This window comes from Lactuca virosa, chromosome 4 (genome assembly GCF_052849685.1).
Source record: "Lactuca virosa cultivar CGN04683 chromosome 4, Lactuca_virosa_CGN04683_v6, whole genome shotgun sequence".
Taxonomy (NCBI): domain Eukaryota; kingdom Viridiplantae; phylum Streptophyta; class Magnoliopsida; order Asterales; family Asteraceae; genus Lactuca; species Lactuca virosa.
In genome coordinates this window covers 68937190-68944924 of record NC_136429.1, presented here as the reverse complement: position 1 = coordinate 68944924, position 7735 = coordinate 68937190, and positions in this window count along the sequence as shown.

Genomic DNA, 7735 nt, shown 5'->3' with positions numbered 1-7735 from the left:
CGACTCATGAATGAACTGACTCTTGTAAGTTTCACTGTTCTAGAAATAGTAAGTAGTGACTTCCTAAACTATACCTATTATAGTTTACTAGTAATGTTGTCTAAATGACTGATTATGTTTGAACACCTTTGCTACCCAAAGGTATTGAACTGAATGAAAGAACTTTTATATCTATATACATATACATAATATATAACTAAGATTCAAACAACATTCGGACAAACAACCGATACCCTAAGTCCACAACCAAACAAGGAACATGAAATAAGGCGAGTTATCAATCCTAAGCCCTTTCAACCTTATTTATATAACTATATCTATATAGACATGATTTTGACAATATATAAGTTTAAAAAGAGTTTAATAAAGAATTTAACATAAAAAAATAGTTTTAACCATTTGAATGGCTATAGATGACTTGATGTCAATTTATAAAAAGGTTTTTGAAACAGATTGATAACACAGTTTTGAAGAATAAGAAATCTACTTGATTGACAGTTATTAATCACATGTTATTGATATAATAACTATAATGTTTTCTACTTGTATTCCCCCCCCCCATAAAAGCATTTAAAATCATTTAAAAGATAAGTTAGGGGTATGAACTCACTTGTAGTGAGTGATACGAATGTAAGTTCGATATAGGATGCTAAGTGTCAAGTGAAGCCTCGAGCACAAACGGATCCTATTAAGCATATAATGACACATATATGTATATAATTAGTGTATATACAACTAATCATGCAAGTAAACCCCCTTAAGGGCTAGGAAACACTTCTCCAACTTGCAAACATTCCTTACTTCATCCTAGCTTGGCTTGCAGCTTGTCTAGTTTCTACAGACTTTCCAGCTGAATGCACTTTAACCTTCACAATATTTAATTATAATCATTCAAGCCCCGAAAGAGTAAGATGTTACCGAAAGGAAAAAGAACATGGCTAGATGCAATAAATAGCAAAGTTCTTTCACTTATTTGTGCATCATAGCATTATATATATATATATATATATATATATATATATATATATATATATATATATATATATATATATATATACACACACACACACACACTAGGCGAATGCCCGCGCGTTGCGCAAAAACACCTATATAGTTAAAAAAATTTACAAATATATGTTTTTTTAAATATAACAATAACGTTGTTGTTAAATTTGATATAATAATTCGTATACTAAATTGTTATAATATATTTATTATTTTGAATTATATGATGAATTGATAATATATACATCTATTATAACTGTATAACCTCACCTGTTTGAATGAATTCTACCAGACTAATGAATAAAATTAAATATAATATATGGTTTAATGTTATTTATAGTTGTTGTTATTGTTAATTAATTTTTTAAAATTTATTTGCTTAACGTTTTAATTTGTATCATTATAATTATTTAAAACATCAAACATTGTTTTTTGATTTTAAAGGTAACAATATAATCATTTATATACAGTTATTTTTAACTATTGTTATTGTAAGTTATTTTAAGCTACTTAAATATTTTAGTTAAATTGATATTATAATTTAGATTTTGCATTTAGCACTATAATTTATCACTTTTAACTATTCACAAAATATTTATTGGGTTTGTTTAAGTTGACACTATAATGTTATATTTAAATTAACAATTTAAGTATTTTGTCCAAAATGTTCAAAAGTTGTAGCTTTAAAGTGATAATGGTTTACATACAATATATTAAATCTGATAAATTAAGTATAATATATTAAAAGTTAAATACATAACTTTATAAATAGAAGTAAAGATATTATTTTAATATTGAAATTTAGTTTATTTATGATTACACTTTATGTTTGATATTTATTTAACCTTATTAACCAACTTATAATAATTATTAGAAAGACACTACAATTTATCACTTTTAACTATTTATAAAATATTCTTTGGGTTGTTTAAGTTAAAATAAAATTTATATTTAAGTTGATCATATAATATTATATTTAAATTTATAATTTAAGTAATCTATACAAATTGTTCAAAAGTTGTAGCTTTAAAATGATAATGATTTATATCCAATAATATATTAAAACTAATAAATTAAGTATAATATGTTAAAAGTTAAAAAACATAACTTTATAAGTAGAAGTAAAAATATGCTTTTAATATTGAAAATTAGTTTATATATGATTACACTTTAGGTTTGATATTTATTTAATATTATTAACCAACTTATAATCATTATTAGAAAGAAATTGAAAAGTCATGGGAGTTTCAAATGAATGTGGTATTAGTAGTATATAAGTAAGTTTTGATTAAAAATCATATGTTTGAAAAGATTTGTGATTCAAAATGAAAGAGTTGAAAAAAAATAAGTTTTGTCGCATCAATGGTTATTTCAACACAAATTTTTTATAACAATGTTTCTATATATCAAATGTATGTTGATTTCTAAATATTCATTTTGAATGATTTATAAGTGTTTAATAAGTTTTGTTTCATGTAAATGTTATAATTTTGTAGTGTTTTCATTAGCTGAAATCTTTACAGCTATATGTTTTTTTTTTAAATATAACAATAATGTTGTTGTTAAATTTGATATAATAATTCGTATAGTAAATTGATATAATATATTGATTATTTTTGAATTATATGATAATATATACATCTATTAAAACCGCATAATCCCAATCTTTTGAATGACTTCTACCCGCGAGTTACTCATAATAAAATTAAATATGATATATGGTTTAATGTTATTTATAGTTGTTGTTATTGTTAATTAGTTTTTAAAAATTTATTTGTTGAACGTTTTAATTTATATCATTGTAATTATTTAAAACATCAAATAATTTTTTTTTTTGATTTTAAAGGTAACAATATAATCATTTATATAGAGTTATTATTAACTATTGTTATTGTAAGTTATTTAAGCTACTTATTTGAAAACTTTTAACGATTATAAAAATATCTTTAAGAAATATTTTAGTTAAATTGATATTACAATTTAGTTTTTGTATTTAGCACAACAATTTATCACTTTTAACTATTCACAAAATATTCTTTAAGTTTTTTTAGTGGAATTAAAATAATATTGAAGTTGACCTTGTAATGTTATATTTAAATTAACAATTTAATATTGTTGGGATTGAAACCCTAATTGTGATTTGATGAACAAGATGCGGAAAATAAGAACAAACACAAATATGAAGATATGTCGAATGATTAAAACAGTAACACCTCAGAAGAGCTCGATGAAGAACTTCTACTTTAGAGGCGTGCTAGGGTTACAGTACTTGTCAAAGGAAATATTCAGAAGCGTAACAAATGAGATGCATGCATGCACCATAAATACTAAACCCTAAAAACAAACACATGGCTGGACAGGCCCAAACCGTGAATACAAATGGACCGAATTAACTAAGCTCAATGACGCAACCCATAGACTCAACAATCTCCCTCTTTGCGCCAATTGAGGCGAGAGATCACTTCTGTTGAGTAACGGTGACTTTCTTCATAGTCTTGAACAGTTTTGGAATGATGGCAAGAAGATTTTGACGAAAATTGATGTACCACCGAAGCATATCTGAAAACAACTTCTTATCTGCTTCACTGTTCTGATTACACATGTGTATGATATCAAGAATATGCTCCAAGCAGGAATGGAGAACAGGTGTTTGTCAACAAGAGCGAACATGCATTTTTGACCTTCGCCCCTAAGGAACATGACTGTATGAAATTGTGGGTCGATTTTATCCTTCATCATCAAGTTGATGTCGCTTACCTTTCCTATTGGTTTGATAGTGGGCCTCCTTCTCAAGGCAGAGGCGATTTCCTGATCCATTTTTTCGACTTCAAGAATATAGCACACCAGCATTCGCTTAATGTGATCAACAATAGGCTCATACTCTTGTTGATTAGTCATCAGAATATTGTTCAGGAGAATCCAGTCATGAGGATTCAAATTTGGAAGATCAGCGAGGGAGATCATGTGAACCGAAATGTCTGAGCCTCGGGTCACTTTGAATTTGACATTGATAAACTTCCCTGCTGAAGTGGGTTTCAACACCTTGACTGTTGTGATTTTCTGTTTACTCCAAGTCAGGTATTGCCGCTGAGAGAACGAAAGATAGTACTCGATTAGATCTCGATCAACCTTCGGGTCAGGAGAGGGGATGGCAACAGTTGACTCAAAACAATGAAAGATGAACGCCTTTCGGGTGATTGGCATATCAAATTGAGAATCCTTGGAATTCTCAAGATCGAATGAAAGGACCGGTTCGAGCCAATGTGAGCTTGGATCTTCAATTACTTCCTTCAAAAGCCTTTCCATAGTCCACAGAGGGAACATAGATTTCCTCTGTTCTAACATATCGTTCGCTTCCTTTTGTTTCCTCTCCCTGTCAACTTCTTCCTTTGCCTTACGAACTTTCTCCATAAGCTCTTAATCATTTGGCTTGATTTTAAGGCTTTCGGTTTTGGAACCTTTTTCTTCTGTTCCAGCCACATCATCGAATTCATCTTCATCATCATCACCGATTTTCTTCTTTCGTTTTTCCTTCATACTGCCCGAAGCTTCATTACCCTTCGGTTCAGTAGTGACTTTCGGTTGGTTGATGGGTTTGCTTACTGGAGGTGGTTTTGATTGATCCTGAGTAACATTTTCTCCCCCTTGTTTCGGAGGGACAACGGCCTCCGAAACACCTTCAATCCTGCTCAGAATCTCAAGAGCATGTCTCAATTTCTCGGCCAAGTGGCGTCGAATGGAGATGGTAAGGACCGAATCATGTGCTTCCAAAAGATGCAAAAGAATAGAATGCACATCACCAACATAGCTTTAGATTACTGCTCGCTCATACTTAAGCTCTTCAATTTCCTTGGTTGCCATCTTGAGCTTCAGGTTCTGAATTTTAAGCTGAGAAGTTCGTTTATCCAGCTCATCCATGATCTTGCTTTCCACAGCGAGTTCGACTTCAAGTTGAGTGAGACGAGCATCAACTGAGGTGTGAAGCTCGGTGTTGGCAGACTAAATGGCTTTGTGTGTTTCCTGAAAATGCTTCTTTTCAAATTGAAGCGAGCTGGTAAGAGTATCAACAGAAGCATTCACCAATTGAGCATTCTTCTGAGCTGCAGCCTGAAGAGAATCAAGAAAAATTTGAGTGTCAGAAATTAGTTTTTCGACGTTTGCGGTCGCTTGCTTGCAATCTTTGGATGATTCTTCAACTGCACTAGAAGCCTTCTGACATGTGGAAGTTGAAGCACCAATAGCTTTGACAGCATTGGAAATGGAAGTGTCATGCTCCTTTACGAAGGTTGCCAACAGAGCCTTAATAGCTGCTTCAGAGTATGAATTACTAGAAGTAGAAGAGGAAGAAAGCAATTGGTCAAGCTTGTTATTCCGATCTTTTAGATGTCTCTTTGTGACAGGAGCGTCATCATCATCCTCGCTCTGTACTCGATAAGGGCTGAAGTAAACAGAATCAAACTCCATTTCTGCTCCTCCAAGAACAGTGTCAGAATCGTGTGAGGGAGGTGGGGATGGAGGTTTTGAGGTAACTGGGGTTTCAGTTTCGAAAGTAGGTGCCCCCGTATCAGATACGTTGACACGAACAGCCGGTTCGGTTGTAGAAGTAGTAGTTGTTGTAACTTCGGTGAATAACGGGGTAGGAATGGGAATTGAAGTTGTAGTTGAAGATGAGATGGGAGGTGAGAATGGACCAATGGTAATTGGAACCGAACGTGTAGGAGAAGGAGGAGGTGAGTTTCGGTTACCCTCATGAGTTGGTGATGGTGGAGGCGAATTACCTCGAGGCGGAGTTTCGTGTTGAGAAACGCCATCGTCACTGGACTCTGGTTCGGGCTGTGGATCAGATGGAACGTACTCAGAGTCACTTGAAGAAGGAGAAGGAGCCTTCGGCTTGTGAGCCTTCTTCTTAATCTTTCGCTTCTTTGGAGCAGTAGGTGCTACTTGTTCCTACTTTAGTTTCTTGGGAGTTGAAACATTGGAGGATTGACCTTCCTTCTCCCCTTTTCGTTCAGGCTTCTTCCCTCATTTTGCTGGTTTATCTGCTGCGTCTAGGGAGCTTTTCATTTCAAAAGTAAGCTGCCTTGGCCCTGAAGGAGGTAGCTTTTTGTACTCAGCAATCACTTTACTTTCACTTGAAACACACCTGTGCATAGATTCCGGAACTGAACCAAGAAATTTCGATGGATCGGAAACAATGATCTTCGTCATGTGGAAAGTAGCAATAGATGACATCAGTGAGTCCGCCATTGTTGGAACGTGAAGCTTCTCCATTGCCCACTGAGTAACAAGAGTCCAAAACCTAGCGCAAGAGATTTCAGAGAAGCGTGAAGTAGAACTAATACTTTGAACCAGTTGAGACCATAAGATAGATCCAAAATCCATGTAAACCCCATGGTACAGACCATAGAGAAGGGTCATGAACGCCTTGCTTGCGCCGTCAGAGCCTGCAACCCTCTCCGATAAACCCTTAGAGAGGAGGGTAAATAGACCATTCCACTGAGGATGAAGGCATGATTTCTTGAACTTTGTGTGAGTGGTGAGAACCTCAGAGTACCCCATATCATAGAACATGGTGAAGAGTTGAGTGGTGGTCATGGAATCAGGGTTAATCATGGAGTCGTCGATAGCAATCCTTAGCAGCAGACAAAACCTAGCTTTTGAAATCGACGTCTTGTAATTGACGATCTCAAATAAAATTCGTTCCTTGGCTTTATCATAGACAGGGGTTGAGTAGACCTGAGAAAGCAGCGACATCGGAATACACTCCACCTTGGTTAGGGTAACTACAAGTGGTGAATATTTGAGACATTCAACCACTTACAGCATGTAGGGATCATACTGGAAAGGTGAGAGATCAATGATGAGGTTTTGATTTGGTTTAATGGTGAGAAGAGAGGACTGGGCAGATTGTTCATAAACAGATGATGATTCAGCCATTGTTGCTGGTGTGAAGAAGAAGATGAATAGCAGAAATTCGCCGGTGAGTTCTTGAGAGAATTGTGAATTGGTAAAGTGATACAAGAGGTATGAGAAACCTTTTATACCATCTCTAGGAGAGAGAAAAAATCCACAGTAATGATTCGACGATATTCTGAATCGACGCCTGAAAAGACGCGATTTGACAGCTGTGTTTCCCTAGAAAGACGTCATCAGGCGTGATGTTAGGGGTCGTTTCAAATTCACGCGCCCGTTTCAAATCTTATCCTGCTACCGCTGTTTCAACTTCAAAACTTTTCAAATTCCTTTTCAAACTGAGACAAGCCCTTTCGCTTCATATAAGGCTTGCAATGTTCGCCCTTTACATTGTAGACCACCATAGCATTTACAACCGAAACATCAAATCTGAAAAATTGCCATTAGTACCACAAACAAGAATCGGGAAAATCATAATGATCTTCGTGCAAGAGTGTGCCAATAGAAAAGAAATAAAGCAAAGTATTTGTGGGATTTAAGTGATGTCTATAAGACACAAAACTATGGATCCCGGGCACGAATCTATTCCTTCAAAGTCAAGAGAGACTTAGAAGTGTCTGTGTGGTTTCCCGTTGAAATACGATCAAATGTTTATTAAGAAACATTGAAAGGCATCTTTTCAAATTTAAGCTATAAGGGGTGGCTCAGCTCCAACCGAACTTCAGTACTTGACATAAGACCGAAAGTGGGATGAAGTACTTGTGAGACCAGTGTAGTCTATTAAACAAGTAGGTTAGATAATATATTCAGTGACTTG